The 18,751-nt window shown below is 44.3% G+C and overlaps 1 long non-coding RNA gene across 11 annotated transcripts in view; it reads left to right on the top strand.

Annotated features, from left to right (window-relative positions):
* The first annotated feature begins 5,251 nt into the window (after window positions 1-5,251).
* LOC129678449 (uncharacterized) overlaps window positions 5,252-18,751 on the top strand; it is a 56,316-nt gene continuing 42,816 nt past the window's right edge. Inside the window, exons 1-10 of one of the 11 annotated variants that reach the window (XR_008720381.1) lie at window positions 5,256-5,358; window positions 5,949-6,024; window positions 6,228-6,297; window positions 8,092-8,302; window positions 8,695-8,833; window positions 9,477-9,652; window positions 9,894-10,587; window positions 11,395-11,618; window positions 12,256-12,646; window positions 15,914-16,033. This is a non-coding gene — a long non-coding RNA (uncharacterized LOC129678449). Of the gene's footprint in view, window positions 5,359-5,948; window positions 6,025-6,052; window positions 6,298-8,091; window positions 8,303-8,694; window positions 8,834-9,476; window positions 9,653-9,893; window positions 11,619-12,255; window positions 12,647-15,913; window positions 16,034-18,751 lie in introns of all 11 variants that reach the window. The other 10 variants (XR_008720382.1, XR_008720388.1, XR_008720387.1 and 7 more) reach the window with 10 other exon arrangements.

The following is an 18,751-nucleotide window of genomic DNA, read 5'->3' as shown; positions in this document are numbered from 1 at the left end:
TATTCCATTGTGTAGATGTACCACAATTTCTGTATCCATTCCTCAACTGAGGGGCATTTGGGCTGTTTCCAGCTTCTGGCTATTACAAATAAAGCTGCTACAAACATGGTTGAGCAGATGTCCTTGTTGTATACTTGAGCGTCTTTTGGATATAGCTGGATCTTGAGGAAGAACTATTCCTAATTGCCTGAGAAAGCGCCAGATTGATTTCCAAAGTGGTTGTGTAAGTTTACATTCAATAAGTGGAACCTCATGAAACTGAAAAGTTTCTGTAAAGCAAAGGACACTGTCATCAAAACAAAACAACTGCCTACAGATTGGAAAAGAATCTTCACCAACCCTATATAGAGGGCTGATAGAGGGCTAATATCCAGTATATATAAAGGACTCAAGAAGTTAAACAGCAAAAAAATCAAGTAATCTAATAAAAAATGGGATACAGAGCTAAACAGAGAATTCTCAATAGAGAAATATTGAATGGCAGAGGAACACTTAAAGAAATGTTCAACCTCCTTAGTCATCAGGGAAATGCAAATCAAAACGACCCTGAGATTTCACCTTACACCTATCAGAATGGCTAAGATCAAAAACTCAAGGGACAACACATGCTGGAGAGGATGTGGAGAAAGGGGAACCCTCCTCCACTGCTGGTAGGGATGTACATTTATTTGATTTTTAACTAAAATATTTGAGATTTTATTGATTTCTGTTTTATGTGTAAGGATGTATGTCCATGTGCTGTGTGCATGCAGTGCCTGAAGAGGCCAGAAGAGGATGTTACAGATGGTTGTGAGCTGCCTTGTAGGTGTGAAAATTGAACCTGGGGCTTCTGAGAGATCAGCCAGTGCTCTAAACCACTGAGGCACTCCTCCAGCCTGGGAGGATTTTAACGTGATGAGGATATTTCCTGTCTCTCTACAAAAGAGGGTCCTGCATCATTGCTCTTGGTTCTTCTGGTGAGACATCCAACTGGTTAGCCCTCCATAACCCACAGTTTCTTGAAAACTCTTCAAGAACAAATCTAATGAGGTTTTTGTGCCCGGACACGACAGATTGATTGAATTGAGTTCATTAACATAGCAGAATCAAAAGAAACCAAGAAAGTGGTTCCTGTGTGCATAAGTTAGATCTCTGTATCACCTCTTCTTGGAGCCCGGTCATTCCCCCTAATCCCCATCCAGCAAAGGCACCTTCCTCCCCATCCTGCTCATAGTGAGAATGGTGCGGAGTCCTGGGTTCTGTCTACACACACAGAAGAAGGATGGAGGGTTTGTAGATGCTCCGCCTTCCTGGATCTGTAGAAACTGTCAACCATACTTTTTGTTTGTTTTAAACTGTGTTATTAAGTTGTTTATAAAGTTGGTTAAAAATGCATCAATATTGTGTTCAGCTGGTTCTGAACACAATCTTGTACTCTGGTAAGACATGGAATTCCTCTTCAGGCATGGGGCTTTGTAGGTTTGGACTGTGAAAGAGTGGAAAGAATTCTGTCAGTGAGGGGGTGTGACATTTGAGCACCTGGAAGACGTGCTCAGTCATAGAAAACCTGATACTCAGGGCAGGAGGGGCAGGTTATGGTTTTATTTCACCTCAAAAAGGCACAAAGGATCAAACCCATCCTTTTGGCATTTACTTTCTTCGCTACCCCCAAAGGCTAGAACTATTGTGTCTCTGGTAAGAATGATGGTGGAATGACTCAGACTTATTTACAACCATCAAAGACATGAGAGATATGGATCGTGTCATAATTAAGCTTGTCATAATAAAGGGGTGGCTGTATCAGCGCAATCACGGGGGCTGTGTGATGTCACAGCTGCCTGTGCCCGGCGTTTAGCCTCTATTTTCCACTCCCGCCCACACTTATCTCCGGCTATATTTGGTTGTTTTACAGTGCTACCTGGACCACAGTCTGTTGTACAAAATAAATGAGAGATTGGGCTCCCTGAAACCTATTTCCTTTGCTTATTGATGCTTTTCCTTGGCTTGATATGTTTTGTCCACTTTGTACCTAGAACCTTGGCTAACATAGTCACGAGTTCTGCTTTGTGTGAAGGAGAACTGAGCACTGGGCAATCAGCTAATGAATATTGTTGAGATGGTTGGTGAGTTTGGAAAATTCCACTCAAAAAAAAAGTTACTTTCTCTGTAGCAGATTTCCTCTTGGCCACAATTATCCACAGACTTGTCAAGTTTCCCAGTGGTCTTTACTGTTGCTGATATACCTACATAATGTATCTGATAGAGCTCATTAGACATGCTACTGATCCCTTTTTTTTCTAAGCTGCATTTTTACCAGCCTGTGTACTTAATGAATATAGAAAACTGTTCCAGATAGCCAGCATTGCTGTTAATAAAGAATTTTAAGTGTTCTGACAAAAGATAGGCTGTAGTGTTATTTACAGTTCTTGGGCTGGTGGCTCAGATAGGCTGCTCTTACTTGGAGTCTCATGTGGTCATCATTAAGATGGTGGCTGAGGCTAGAGCAACCTGAGCATTTCTCCATTTGTGTCTCTGGCCAGGAGCTAATCCGGACTCTATCTCCACACTCAAGTTTCTTTAGTGTTTGGACATCAGATTTTTTACGTTCTGTCTAGCTTCCCATAGAGCCACTGTTTTAAGACGTTTGAGTGGATCTTGCAAAGATTCTAAAATATCATCTTGAAAGCCAGGCAATCATTTCTTCTGTCTCCCATGTGTAAAAGGTTCCACTGGAGAATCTATATTCCAAGGCTTGGAAGAATAGATTCTTCATTAGTACAGGGGAATGATTTGTTCATGGAAAGAGAGAAATACTTGATGTGACCATCTTAATGAGAGGTGCCCACAGGGAGTCTCGTCTAGCATGTGTCATGCTTGGTACAACGTAGGCACTAAGAGGAAGACTTAGCTTGAATTCGACAAGACAGTCTTCATGACTAACTTCTGAGCAATAACTATCAATACTATCAAGAGTGTTTGCTCCTGAAACAGACAGAACAACTATTCTTATCATCTCTCACTTTCTCAGTAGCAAGAAGAATATATCAGGATGCGTCTGGCCACCACTGAATGACCCCCTTGCTGCACTAATTCATTCCCTGGCCTCATTCAAGCATTCTTGTAGCTTGGCAGAACGTTGTTTCATCCCTGCTACGCATGAGATTCAAACTAGCTTCTTTGACTCAGAAGAGGGACTTGAAGAAGCTAAAAAGTCAGAGTTTGCTCTTGCTGGGCTTCCATTCTCCCTAGCTCTCTGTCTTTGTGGGGTTTAGAACAACTTGGGACAACCGAAGTGTTGAGTTCAGACAGTGTGTAATTAAGAGAGGCAGTGTCCGCTTCCCACCTGAGAACCCAGCTTTGGAGAGCAACTGACGAAGACTTTGCTTTGGTGTGTTTCTCCTCTGCACAGTTAAAGGAAGGAGATCGAGAGAGGTCCTTTATGCAAAAGGAGATTTCAGGTCAGCCTTGTTGACAGAAGGATTGGTGGCACTCAGCAATTCCCAGGTCTTATCACTTTTGGCACCGTTCGTGTCCATTCGATGGTGGCACTCTGAGGGGCTGGGAGAACAGGCTTGTGATGACATAAGAGATACCTTGACATTTCAGGAACAAAGGTCAATGTCTGAAAAGGTAGAATTCCTGGGACCCGTGTCAACCCTGTGCCTACTTGAACGTTGTCTTCTGTAGCACAAAAGCACATTATGGGGTCGTTTAAATGGACAACAACATGATTTGCCATGTTTTCCAGGATGTTTCAAGCAAGACTGAATTCTGACCCATTACATCAGTTGTTCTCTGTGAATCCAATAACTTCAGCTTCCAGGCTAGTGTGCCAGGATCCGTTCTTTCCTTACATCTGGGAATCCTGTAGACCTGGATATGATTTACCAGTGTGAAGACCTTCCATTTTGAATACAACTTTGCTCATCTGAAAAAAATCTCTTTTCACTGGAAATTTGCTTGACTTTAATTATAGATAATTCTTCACTCTGCTAGCCAATGCTCATTTGCCATTTAAAAATATTTAATTTAGTTTTTAAAAAAGATTTTATTTAATTTTATGTGTATGAGTATTTTGTGAGCAATTTGCGTGTGTACCACATGGGTGCCCAGAAAAGGCAGATGCCAGAAGACATCAGCTTCTGAAGTTACAGAGGGTTGTATGCCACCGTGTGGGTGATGGAAACCAAACCAGGGCCCTTGGCAGGAACAATAGGTTCTCTTAACCACCGAGCCAGCTCTTCAGCCTCTTTGTATTTTATGTTTAATTATGTGTGTGTCCTGTGTGTGGGGTGTGTGTATGTGAGTTCAGGGGTGCCTCTGGAGCTGGAGGCAGTGCTGAGGCACCTCAAGGGTCCACTGGGAACTGGTCCTCAGTAGGTAAGAGCAATGCACACTCCAAGCTGCTGAGCCATCGCTCCAGTCCTTGATGTGTGCTCTGTCACACTTTTGGTGCCTGCTTTGCCCAGATGAACGGCAGTGGCCTTCTGCTCACACACAAGTATACACATAAGTACACACATCTATGTTTGTGATATGTGTACATATAGAAGCATGTATACATATTTCTGAAGAAGATTCTCAATACCTGACCCATTCTCTTCACTTCCTTTTGTTTTATGGGTCAAAGTCAAGGACAGTGTTTTGAAAAGATTTGATGAACTGAATTTACACATAAGCCCAAGGGATAGTATGGTATAAAAGACCTCCAACACTGAGTTCACAAAGACGAGAATCTGATGATCACTTCTCTGGGACAGTTATTTCTCATGTCAGACGTCAGTCTCTGAGTATGCAAGCATTCATCATTATTTGAGGAAAAAAAAGATCCATCTTTTCCTCTTTACTGTGGAAGCCATTATCTAACCCCTCAACGTAAAGCTGCAGAGTCCAGGGATTTCCATGCCGACCTGGGGGAGTTAATCTAGGCCTTCACTGGTGACAGGGTTATGGCGTGCGTCTGTCAGGAAGACTTCTGGCTGTCAGTATCTCCTCTCCCTCCCCACTTCTTAAGGAAACAAAAGCCTCCCGTAGACACCTGATATGAGCCTCATAGAAGCCCTTCAGCCGAGAGCCACCCTCCACTTTCCCCTTCTTACCATTCTTTGCTCTCTAAAATTCGTCTATTTGCAGAACGTGGGCCTGTCACACACATTTGGTGAAGAGGCCAGAGCTATCAGGCAGCCCTTTGTGGTTCAAATCCTGAGTCATCTCAGCACTCCTGATAGTAGAGCGAAAGAAAGCTTCTCATAATTGTGCTTGTACTTAAAATATGAGTATAATGATTGATCCTTGTTCACAGACACTCAGCAAGATCAACGGCAGATCTCTCCTAGAGCACAGGCATTCCTGAGGATGAAGCAGTGATTGACGGGGAGGGTGAGAGAGACCCACGTTTTTCATGTAGTGGATCCAGAAGTAAGGTCCACCTCATAGAGAATCCAAGCTGATTGATTGCTCTGAGGAAGATGATGTTAAGCCAATTTAATTTTAATTTCACCTTAAATTTTGTCCTTTTTAATTGACATTCAATAATGCTCCATGCTTATTGGTTCCATGTAATAGCTCACACCTGGACCCAGGTGTAGCGTTCGAGTGACACTAGTTCCTGTATTCAGGACAGGCTAATAAGTATGTAATTTCTAAAAGAAAATATTTGACTTTCTACTGTTGGAAGAGGCATATGTTCTAAATGTGCAGAGATTACTCTTTTCAAAATGAAAGTGTGGATGAGGTCCTGGTGATGGAGTGAGGGGGGGGGACACGACAGAGACCCAGGGTCCGAGGGCAACCTTAGCTTTCTTCCTCTGCTTGCTACTGGCCCAGCCACTGGATCAATATAGAGTTCATCCCCAGCCAGGCTCCAGGACAGTCCCTTTTAGATGTCAAGAAATTGCTCAACACTAGGATGTTGACCAAAGAAAGTAGATTTTAATCATGCTTTATTTTTTTCGTTTTGTTTTCTCAAGGGTCTGACGGGAACAGAAAGTTTTGAGGGAGTTTACTGTGGATGCAAAGTGACTGGTTGGATAAAGAAGTCCAAAGGTTTTCTTTTTTTTCTTTTTATCTGTAGAACAAATAAAGCCTGGCCAAAGGTGACCCAGACCATGCCTCCCACCTTGTCCCTCTCTCCGTGTCTAAGGGATGTTTGCGTCCGTGGTTGCACAAGGGGAGCTCGAGCCATGCTGAGTGGAGAGGAGACCATTGGAGATAAAAATAGTCCCTGACCTTTATTCTTCGTTTGACAGGAAACTGATGATGCTGCCTATACAGAAATCAGTTAAAAAATGAAAAATCTATTTGTTGATGAGATATTTTGTAAGTATCTGGGGATTTGTCAGTGGGCACCTGAGTAGCCAGCTTAGGATATTTTAAAAATTCTTTCACCAAGAATAGACACCGCATAGGTTTATAGAATGGTAAAGTGTGTGCACTAATTTGCACATTTGGCTGTTGGTCTGAGTTAGTGACAGGGAACACAGTGGAATGATCTTTGTGATTTTTTTTTCTTTTTACAATACTCACTAGTAATACTACTAATAAACGAACACTCTGAAGGTGTTGATCATCCTAAGGAGAACAAATAGGCTATTATTTATTATTATTGTTATTTTACTAGAGACAGTCTTACTCTGGGCCAGGCTTGCCTTGAACTCATAGTAAGCCTCTTTCCTCAGTGTCCCTCTTGACATGGTTACAGCCAGGAGCCACCATCCACAGAAGACATCAATAATGCTGATGGCAGAGTGGGGGGCCACTAAATGATTACTTAAACGCCCACGGTTGAGAGACAATTTAAACTGCTTTGGCTCTCAGACATCCCAATTAGCCAAACATGGATGTGACTTTCTGCTTAACTATTGTTTCTGCTACAAAAGGGCAGGGGGCCAATCAGGAAGCAGAATAACACATCTACCAACAGGCACTTGTGGAAGGAATGAATTAACTTACAGAAATGAACTCTCATTTGAAGCTTAGGCCCTGGAGTGTTTTCTAACCCTCCCAAACTTGTGTGTCTCTCGGTATATTTCCCACAAAGAACTATAATAAATAGATATTGGAATGCTTAGAGCAAACATAACTTTTGGTTTTTTTGGAAACAAATTCTGATGGGACTGGAATTTTGAGGTGGGAAACCCATGGAGCATTTGTGTCCAGAATGTGTCGATGCACGCATGACAAAAGCAATGGGGTAATATCCAGGTTTTCCGAATAGCCGCTGCGTCTTTTGGTGCTTATTTAATGTTAAAAGAAAATCCCAAATTTTCCAGTACGGAAAAGAGAAATTCCGGTTTCTAAGCCTGAGCCCTCCTGTGACCCGTGGCTTGGAATTTTGCTTATGACCATCTTGTCAACGGAAAAACTGATGATAATAAAGGTTTAGGTTGCTTATCTTTGAGCATTTCTACTATAGATTGTGAAGCATTGCACCGTTTCAGGGGACAGAGGCGACAGTTATCTTCGAGAGTGTGGTTGTTATTGTTTGTTGTTTCTGACCATGAGCTCTTTGGAACCCTGGAAAGCTTGCGGTCCTATCAGTGCAATGAGCTGCCCCAGCCTGACACACTGTGTTATGAATCACCTGTTTGACCTGATTAGTTTTATAGATAGAGTCTCCTTATATATCTGGGCTGGCTTAGAATTCACTGGGTGGCGCCGGATGGCCTTGACCTCTTGGTGACCACCTGCCTCAGCCTCCTTGGAGCATGGACCTTGGGTGCACATCAGTTTGCCAGGCTGTTCTCCCTTCAAAACCATGGAGATGCTTGATGACTGTGGGCTGTGGCAGCAGACCCTGCAAACCATGTAGTTCTGGTTGAGGTGTGCAGAGCCAGTGATGTTAGGTTGGCTGAAAAATAGTAAAGAAAGCAAAGATCTGGGCGGGAGAGATGGCTCGGCTGTTAAAGGCTAGGCTCACAACCATAAATATAAGAAAACAATGATCCCACACTCCAAATGTTAAGGCATTTGGTGAAAAGGACAGCACAGTGGAAGAAAAGAGAGGAGAAGGACATCACAGATAGAGCTGTAGCAGCACGAGGTGAGGGCTGGCGGGCTCGGAGGGCCTGGCTTTCCAATCTGGCTCTGAGCGTGATGGGTCTGTTTATTCAGCCACAATATCAGACATTCCCTCTTCCTGCCCGAAGAAGTCCCCTTTGAAGAATGGCTCTGCTGGGGAGCAGTTTCCCCTCAGACCGGCTCCTCCCGCGGCAGGACTAAAGGAAAGAACTGGAAACGCCGCAAGAATGTCCTTTAAAGCGATATTCCAGCACCACGTGAGGGGAGGATGAAATAACGGCACAAGATCCATTTCCTGGCTGAGGTATTTTTTTCCCCATGTCACATGAGTGGGGTTGGGGTCAGATGACGTGGGCACCTCCAGATATGTGTGAGCAGGCTGAGGCCAGGGGCAAGAGACTGCTGGGCAAAGCAACAGTGTTTTCAGTTTCCGTAGGCCCGGAGAGGTCACCTCTGCCAAAGCCAGAGGGGATGCGGCAGGCACAACAGCCTCGACTACAAGTCTTTATGGACACTGGTGGTCACTTATCAAGAGACCAGCCCACGCTTTCAAAGCAAAGTGGCAGACAGAACGTTCTCTGGTGAGCGGCCCGACAAGGCTCACGACCAGACCACATAATCCAGAGGTCAGCATTTTACTTGGAGGTGTCAAATTCATTTCTTGAATTTCAGAGAAAGTTTTCTACTTTTTCAAAGGTTTCCGTGTGGCCCCCATGTCAATCCTGTGAGGCAACCAGGGAGGAGCCAGTCTCCTGAGCCTTCTGCTTTGGAAATGCATGTGGCACCGAGAGAGACACGGTTTTGTAGCTCGTTACTGGCAGGGCAGGATGACAAGGTAGGCCTTCTGACTCTTGGACCAGGCCTCTTTCGTCAGGGTTCTCGGGACCCATCAAAGGGACAGTGGAGTTTCAGAAAAGAGAGAGAGAGAAGGTGGCATTTCCCACCTGCTCCCAGGCAGTGCTCTCTGGTTGTGCTCTGGGGCCTGGCCTTGGGGAGGAGACTCGAAGTAAAACCCTCAGAGGTTAAGTCTTCTGCTCTTCTCACAGCTGTCTACATCTGAAGTTTTCTCGTCCAGGCCTTACCTGTGTTGTGTAAACTGGACACTCTCTGGAATGAAAAGGGGTCTTTGTTCCTTCCACGTCTGACTGGAACCCCCTAGTATACTTGATTCTTGGACAGGTCCACATTCTCTCCAGACTCCAGGACTTCTGTGACCCACAATATTGCTAGGGCCTAGGCATGGGGTTCACACTTTGGCAACAGAAGGCATTCACACGGGCACTTTCACCCAAAGCGATGGGAAGCAGAGTTTCACTCTAGGGAGTGCTGGATCTGTCTCGCTCCTAGCTAAAGGGAAACCAGGACTGTTACTGTGAGCTGTGGGTCCTGTTTCCACACACGGCTTTTGTTTTTATCTTCCTGCCGCTGAAGTTGCTCAACACCTGAGCCATATCTTGTAATTATTTCTATCCTCCAAGGCTTCTGAGTGCTTCAACTATCTGTGAATGGATGGGAATCTATCTCCAGCCAAACCCTTATCCAAGTGTCTCTCAGCCTGGAGTTCCAATCAGAGTCACTCAGGGGATGAGTAGTGTAGCTTGAAACAACTCCCCAGATGCCTCCACGGGCAGCGGATGTTTCCATGGGCAGCAAGGTTTGAGGGCCGTGTTTTGTCCCTGTTTCCTGACTTTGAAAACTCTCTGACTCTAGCCAATGCTAAATCTGCCACGATGAGCCCTGTGCTTTACAAATAGTATTTCACATCCCTTTTGATTTAATTCTAAGTGAATGCAGCCTGTTGCAATCAGGGCTCTGATTCAGGGACTTCCCCAACCTGTTTACAAAGGAATGGTGGTCTCTCTTTTTACCCTACATTCCCTCACACACCCATCCAGGTGCACTGTCTTCTCCATGTGTCTTGGGGGCTCTACACCATTGCCAGGGACAGCTGCCCTTTGTGACACCTACAGAAGGCTAGCTGAAGCCACCTGGTCTGTATTTCTAGGGAAGGCAGTAGGTAAGAGGCTGAGGTAAGCAAAAAGGTGTTCTTCCATGCAGATAATTAGAGAATTAAAACAACATTTTTGCTCTTTTTCAAGCTAGACAAGCCGTACGGGGAAGAGAAAATGTGAGATTCCCTTCAGAGAAGGTCGGTCTGATTGGTGCCCTCCAATTAATTAATCCACTAGTTAATTATTTTGAGGACTGGGGCTCAAACTTAGGGCACCACACATGTTAGGCAGTTATTCCAGTAGTTAGCTACATCTTAAGCCCCATATTTAATTTTTTTTTTAAAAATTTGAGATAGGGCCTTTCTAACTTACAAACTCAAACTGGCCTTAAAATTGTTCTGTAGCCGGGAAGAGCTCACTATGCCCTGTCTCGGCCTCTCGAGCCTCTGGGATTGCTGTGCCATGCCACCAGGCTCAACTCTGACCTATATTTTAAAATCCCAACCTCTTGACTTCTTTTCCCATCCCGTTTTGCCAGGAATGATGGAAGCTGGAGGGAATGGCGCTGTGGCCTTAAACACACCCCGAGCTCTGGAGACCCAGTGATACGGAGATCTGCCGAGGATGGCTGTTTAAGGTGTCAGTCTAGTTGATAGCTGGAGCCAAGTGAACCCCCTCAGCTGGGAGTGGGAGGCCCCAGGGGTGGGTAGCATGGACTACGCTTGGCTCAAAGGAGCAGTAGGCTCCACAGCTGGCTCAGAAGCATGGCTGTGCTGTCAGTGGCAAGCTAGTACCTGTCAAGTGTAAGCAGGACTTTGTCTTGTCTCAAACTTTCTCTTTGATCGCTTGCTAAACGCAGGCAGTACATCATAAGCAAAAAGTTGTCAATTCAAAGAGAAGGTGGGCCTGACATTTCTGCTGGGCCCCGCGTCCCTTCCACTTAGCTGAGCAGGGACCCCACCGTTCATCATGGAGTAATAGATGATTGATTCAACTGCACCCCGATTAGAAAAGGCTTCATTTTACTTGTGCATGGTGCATGGAATTAGTTAAGGGTTGCATAGGAAAGAAGTGATAGACTATTGTTCACACTAAATTATAATGACAGCCTTCCTAACCACTGTGTATTTATTATGTAAGAAAAGAAAATGTCTGGTAAAATTCTGTATAGGTTAATAACACCTTCATAATCTACTCCTTCTTTTCTGTTGACTTGAATAGCCCTCCTACCGACTTTTAATGGATTATTAGAGTTAATTACATCAATTGCAATATAATTGATTCTTAAATACTATGTAGAAACCTCATACAATTATGGAAAAACAAAAGTTATCCAGACATCTCAAATCAAAAAAGATTTGGAATTCCTGCGCATTTAATTCCTGATAATCACCAGTCAGTTTGGACATTAAGATTGCATGGTGTCTTGTTTTCTCTTTGCCAGGTTTTGACAGAATTGATAGTTTTACAACATTTAACTCAATACGCATGGAAATATAAGATTAAAGCTGTGAGAGCTATTTTTTTTTTCCTAAAAAAAAAAGATCACTTTATGGCTCAAAAGCTGAAATGTGTTACCTGCTTCACGGTGACAGAAATAAACTCAAGGGAAAAATCAAAAGCGAGTTGATGCTGGGCCTTAGAAATCTCTTCTCCACAGGCATACAGGTACCCAGGGGCCTTTAGGGTGCTTTATTTTAACTTGGGGGCTTTAAAATGTGACAAGGGGATGAATCACCTAAAGAGGCCCCAGGGTCACCTTCATGTTACCACTGAGTCAGGCACAACAGTGTTTTCCTGTCAACACCCCTGGCTGAAGACAGTCCTGGCTTTACGTCCTGATCGAAACCCTTCCTCTCCTCCCAGTCCACCGTACACACCCCTCCCCACATTCTCCCCTAAAAGGACTCTCACTTCCCAGATTAATTAAGCATTTTTGGTCACTCTAAAATGGCTGGCCTTTCCATACTGGCCCAAATACGAGGATGGTCTTATGTAGGCTGCCAAATTGTTGGGAGTTCCTGAGTGCGGCATCCCGGGCATGGCCAGGAAAACCTAGCCTGGTTGTTAGACATCCGGCTTCTGCAGTCATTCTGCCTCTCTTCCGGAACGTTCCCCGAGCCTCATGTGTAGGAGTTATGCTACAGATATCCACTTGGGGACAGGGCCCCCACCATGGCCGCTTTAAGTGAATTAGTTTTTAAAGCATAGGAAAATATAAATACTACTTTATTTTATGGAATGTAAATTGAGCTTTAATCAGATACCTGTAAGATGTAAAAATTTTCTTTGGCTTTCCCATAAGCTGAAATGCCATCCTACTTCCAAGCTTTAGTGAACTGGATCAGCCCGTGGTATCGTTCTTGTGAAAGGAAGACCCATGAAAGAGCAACAAAACCCAGCTTCTTTTGCACAAGCCCAGACACATCATAACGGTTCTCAAAGCAATCAGAACATCTTAAACAGTGCCGAGTGCTCAGGGGCAGCAGAGAAATTGATTAAGCAAGATGAGAGTCCAGAAGCAGACCCAGGACTGCAGAAGAGTGCTGCTGTGAGTGTGGAGTGTGGAGGCATTTCAGATCTGTGGCTGAACACGTGCCTGGTGCCGGGACAACTGTCTCTCCATCTGGACTTGCACTATACACAGAAGTAAATTCCAGATGGAACAAAGCTCTGAGCTTGAAACTCACATCTATGTAAGTACAATAAAAAACTGCATTAACCTTTAAACTTGTAATCTTGAGCTAGAAGTTCTTTGTAAGCAAGACGGCAAAGCCAGAGGTCAGTAAGGAAAACCCAACAGACATGACAGCATTAAAAAAAATCATTAGAAAATTAGAAGAGAAGAGGCAAACTGGGACAAAAGGTTTGAATTATACATTTTAGAAAAGGGTTCAGATCCATTATTCAAAGAGTACATACAAGTTAGGTAGACAGATAGAAGTAGCTTGCTTTTCAAAATGAGAAAAACATATAAAAAGCCATTCTCAGAAGAAATGTATGTGACCAGAGGACATTTGAATAATAGGTTTAACCCTGTTTATGGTAAAAGAAGGGTGACAGAAAAGGCTGGGGCTGCTGGTTCTGCTACCAGGAGTTGGTTGGCTCTTTCAGTTAATGGAGACACTGTCTGTAGACTGCCCAGGACAGATGCCAGCTGTGTTGCTAGGCAAAATGGAAAGTTCTAGGACATTCTGCATTATGTACTTTTTCAGTAATAGTTTAAATTTTTAAATTACGATATTTTAACTAATTACCTGAAAATTCTGTGCATGCATATACTGTATTTGGCCATCTCTCATTTCTCTTCCTCCTCACTCCTCCTAGATTTACCTTCCCACTTGACACACCTTCTCCCCACTTCTGTTTTGGGTAATAGTTTTCAAAACACATATATACAGACAAAGTGGGTTTTAATAGCATTGCACTGCAGAGGTGTGACACAGCAGGGGTCTCGTGACGTAGCACCAACATAAGAGTGAGCACGTATCTGCTCTGCTGAAAAACATTCTTTTTATCACGCTTTCCTGGACCCTGATCAGGCTGAGCGGCTCCTTTAGGTGGTAGTCTAGGTGTTTAGCTGTACCAAGCACCTGAGAATGTGCTGCAGTTGGTTGTTTTAGAATCTCAGTTTCTGATCAGATTCTTTCCATCAGTACGTTCTGGGCAGACAGTGTTCAAACTTCAGATTCTCTTGATTTGTACAAGGGCTACAGTAGACTGGCCTCTCCTGTCACCTGTCTTGAGGCATCCAGGGTACCTCATCTGCCCCATGGGCACTGGGTGTTAAAGCAATTACAGCATCCTCAAATGCGGGAGTCAGCAGGGTGAAGCAAGCTGATGCAGACAAGGCCTTGGCTGTGTTTGAAGCCACCTCTCAGTTTTTTGGCAGCAAGGAGTTAACTTTGTTCACTGGTCATCTGGGTCTTTAAGGGAAGCTTTTTTCTCCCCATTCCAACGACTTCCTGTTCGTGGGAAAACGAGAGGAAATGAAGCTGTGACAGAGGACGGGCCCACCCTTTTCCAGTCGTGTGGCTGATTTGTCAGGTGTAATATTGGCACCTGGTGGCTTGTGTTGGCCTGCTGCCCACTCCGGCTGGGGAAGTATCCAAATACTTGTAATAGGCGGTAGGAGACTTCAAAGGTATTTGTAAGAGAAAAGGATATTGTCATTAAGGAGCGTAATGGAGAGCACTCCCAATCATTTAGTGATGTCAAGATGAAAGGAAAATTTTAAAAACACATTATCCAGAGTTTTCTCTTATGTATCCTCTGACCTGTTAAAACAAAGCCATGCCGTAGCTGCTTTAGTGGACATGTCCCTCAGGATATGCACGTACTGAGTCCTTCGTTACCTTGTTTGGGTGACTCTACTAAAGGGGCCAGTTATCACATGGGAACTGCAGGTTGTGGTTCCTGCTCCAACTTGTCTTTAAATATGGACTGTGTTTGCATCTCCTAAAGGAACTGTGTCTTTTGACTCAAAGAGGCAACTCCAGCAGTGCTGTTTGGGTCTGATAAATGAAAAGGACAGTGTGAGTTCCCATAATTCATTAGGAATTCTGGATGGGCACAGCTGGTTCCATCCTGCACATTTCTATTTTCAACAAGATATGCTTGCTGTGGCTAGAGAGATGCTCAGAGCTTAAGAGCACTGGCTGCTCTTCCAGAGGATCTGAGTTCAATTCCCAGCACCCACTTGGCAATGCACAACTGTCTGTAGTTTTAGTTCCAGAAGATCCAGGGCCCTCTGGTTTTCATGGCACTCACAGACATGCTATACAGACATAAGGCAAAACACCCATCAAGATGAAGTAATAAGATGAACTAGAAAAGAAAGAATTGATGCCTAATAAACAATGACACAGGCAGTTGTCTGACAATCCAAGGCAAATTTGTCTATGTCTGTGATTTAACTGAACCTCAGTTTGTGGTCGTTAAACCATAATAAATTTTACACATCAATGAGATTTCCTTTACTTCCTGTGATTCACACAAACTGCATTGGCTTGGAGCATCTGAAACACTCAGCACGATCAGTATTATGGACATGAAAGATGGGTGAGCAGCCTCCCTGAAGTATGCATTCATGAACTCATCATCTGTAACCTCAGTCAGCTTTTTAATCAAGTGATTAGTCTAATTTGTTGACATTTTTGCTGGCCTAACCCACAGCATCCGATAAATTCAATGCACTTTTAATTAAAAAGATATTTGTTGAATATGTGTTCCATGGAAGGATGTGTGATTGGATTTGTTCTACCAGACGCCAGGGAACATCCTACTAGACATGCCGAATAGGTCCCCCATCTTTTAGTAGTCCCAGAGCCCTCCCCCATCTCCAAGTGGTCCCGGAGGCCTCTATCTCTGAGAAACCAGGAAGCAGAGAGAAATGTCTGCTCCCCATGGTGTCTCTCTTCCCTCCTTTCTTTCCACCATGGTCCTCAGTCTATAGGATGGTACCACCCACACTCAGGGCAGGTCCTTCCCTCTCTGTGAGACACAGACAGTCCTGAAGTGTGCTTCCCTAATCTCCAGGCCCTTCTCAGTCCAGTCAAGGTGAGGGTTACAATCAACCACCACAGCCTGGGATTGGCTGTGCTGACTAATGGTTAAAGCTAATTGGAAACGTGAAAGGATGGAGCAGTAGCCAAGGAGCCAACAGAAGATCTGAGTAGCTGAGGATAGACGGGGTGTCACAGCCTGCAGGTCCACATCCTGGCTCTCCAAGCTGCCATCACCTGCTCTCTGCATTATGCCAGCCCTTCTCAACTTTGCCATGGCTTGTGCACAATGTCCTGCTTTTGTCACTGAATTCTCCCTGATGTCTTTTTTTTTCCCCCAAACCTGCTTCCTTGATTTCTAGTTATAAACATTTCTCTGGTTTAGGACAAGATCAGCACCTCATGCCCTCAAAATGTTTTGCCAAGACTCAGGTCACTCACCCGTCTCTCTTTCTCAAGCTCCAGAGCATTGCAGACTGATCACCTGTACAAGCCAATCATATACACGTCAGTGCTGTTTAAGCAGGTCAAACACAAACGCCTTCCTTGTTCTGTCAGTGGAGTACAAATGCCTGCAGGGTAAGGATCAATGTTCCTCTTGTACCAATTAAGAATGATGTTTCACTGCTCCAAATGAAGGTCCCTAAACAGAAGACTAAAAAAGAGAGGTTATAGTTTTCCCATAATGCGAGAGGCATGGAGTGGCGCACCCGGAGCTGAGGGCTGTGTTTGGGTAGGAAGAGAGAAACCTCTCTTCACACGTTTGCTCAGCTTTAGCATGGATTTGTCTTGTCAGCATCGCAAGCCAAACTGATCCTTCTCAAACACAGCGTCTCTGCTCCAGATAGTGAGGAGCAGCCAGGCAGAGGGAGGGCTGCCTTGTGTGACGAGCCTTTCTGGGTACTCCATCCCATAACTCTGCCTACCCCGTGTGTCAGCCATGCTGTAGGTGGCCTCCCCTACGTGTAAGCGATGCTGAAAATATTATTTTAGTTCGATATATAGCTATCCCCAGCAAAGTCTGTACTGTTTTGGCCAAGAGCTGTTGCTAACTAGTTTTCTTTCTCCTCACTTGTTTGTCTCTATGATATGATATACACTTAGAACGCACGCTTCTGCATAACGATATATATGTAAATACGCATACATGTGTACACACGCACATGTATTTTTTCCTGCGGGAACTGGTTCTAGAACTGTACTCCTTGCCAAGATCTGAGGATGATTCCCATACATAAAATGACGCACTTAACTGCAGTTATATTCTCTTATACAGTTCAAATCTTCCTTAGTTACTGTTTGATTTTGAGATGAGATCCCACACTGAAGCCCAGGCTGGTGAGAACTTACTGTGTAGCCCTGCCTGGTTTTGAAACAATCCTTTAGCCTCAGCCTCCAAAGTGGCAGAAATTGATACTACATGACACTACACAGTTGTCACACTGCAGGCAGGAACAATGGCTAGAAAACCGCCCGTGCATATACGGTTTTTTTTTTTTCTGCAATAATCTCAATCCGCACGTGGCTAAATTCACAGATATAGAATCTATGGGTGCAGAAGGCTGACTGTACATTTAAATTTTTGTTCATATTTTGACATAGATATCACATATATGTTATGTATTGTATGTAGAGAGAGGTGGAAGCAGAAAGACAGGTTACACTGTAGCCATAGGTACAGAGAATGTCGTGTCTTTACATTTGAATAGAAATGTGGATATGTAGATGCTCACAGTGGCATATTAACTAACAGAAGTCAAAGATTAAAGCAAAACTTTTCTAAAACATCAGGTGTTATATTAATTACCACGACTGTTACGGTTAAATGCAAGTGGAGGTTCTTTTCTGTAAGTGGCTATTGCCACTCTGTGTACAGCTAAGACAGGCCTTTTCTGCTATTATAGCCAGATGCTTTTAATTGTTTAGCATTTGTTTATTGTGTTTGTTTGTGTGTATGTTTGTGGGCAAGGGCATGCTGTGGTACAGTGTGGACAGTCAGAGGACAGTTTGAAGGGCTCTTCTCTCCTCTTCTCTCCTGTTGGTTCTGGAGAAAGCAGGTGGTAAGAGCTGGCGGCAAGCACCTTTACTTGCTGAGCCATCTTGATGTCCCCTCTCTATCCCCTTTCTGTTGTTTGTGGTCAGCCTCCCTGCTGACAGAACTCTGGAGACTCGTGGCCTCATGTTCTCTTGAGTTAACAGGTCCCTGATCAGTGACCCAGGCTTACTTCCTTCACTCTCAAATCCCTGGCATCCTTCCGTGTTGATGCTTTGGCCAGTGATTCTACAACTGTGTTTGTAATTGAGTTTTGAATCTGAGAATCATTATCATCACCTATGAAGGATGAGGAGACATTAATGTAGCCAGAGGAAAGATGCTGAGACACCAGACAATGAACCCATCAACCACAGCCACCATAACAGAGACACAGTTGACCCACTTGTTTTGGGCCTGTGGTGCGGCAAAACAACACAGCTAGCTGGTTACCTCATAGTCAGAAATAAACAGAGGAGAAAGAAAGAGCGGTTCGACCACAGTTTCATTTCGGGTATTCCCAAGGCCCCTGAGCAGGCCCCATTCCTGTGTGTGATATAGGCACATTTGTGTGCATGGATGTATATCATGGAGGCCAGAGAAGGGCATCAGGTGTCCTGCTCTGTCACTCTCCGCCTTATTCATTGGGGTAAGAGTCTCTCGCTGAATCTGGAGCTACTCTGGCTGCCAACAGGCCTCAGCACACCTCCTGGCTCCACCCCTTATGTCACAGGGGCATTAGGCACACACAGCTATGTGTGGCTTTGCACCAGTGTGCTGTGGTTTTTGAACGCAAGTCCTGACCTTTGTAGTATAAGTGAGCCATCTTTACCCATGGAGCCATCTCCCAGTTGCAGGCTCCACATCTTGAAGGGTTTATTCCCTCCTGAAGGTGTCCTCAGAAGGAAGAATCTTGAACACCCACCCAGACCTTTGAAATATGTTAAAGTATCCAAACTGTAGCAGGATCAGAATGCAGGATCTGAAACCCTTGGACTAGACTGTAGGGATGAGATGGCATTTGCTGGAAGTCCATTTCCCAGCCTCTCTTCCTGTCACTTTGTAGCCTGTGTGGTTACATCCTGCAAGAGAAGCAGAGGGAAGTGTATTACTGACATCACTGCCATCAAGATGGCAGGGAAGTTTCACATTCCCCAACACAACAGTTCTTTCTGCCTGTGGTCCAGGCAGAACTTAATCTGTGACTGAGGGGCACACGACAAACATTTATTCTATTTTTATTTCTTGAGAATTTCATACACGTA

Source organism: Psammomys obesus, unplaced genomic scaffold, assembly GCF_907164565.1.
Source record: "Psammomys obesus unplaced genomic scaffold, mPsaObe1.curated_primary_1811, whole genome shotgun sequence".
Taxonomy (NCBI): domain Eukaryota; kingdom Metazoa; phylum Chordata; class Mammalia; order Rodentia; family Muridae; genus Psammomys; species Psammomys obesus.
The sequence above is the reverse complement of the archived record's forward strand: the minus strand, read 5'-3'. Positions and strand labels throughout refer to the sequence as shown.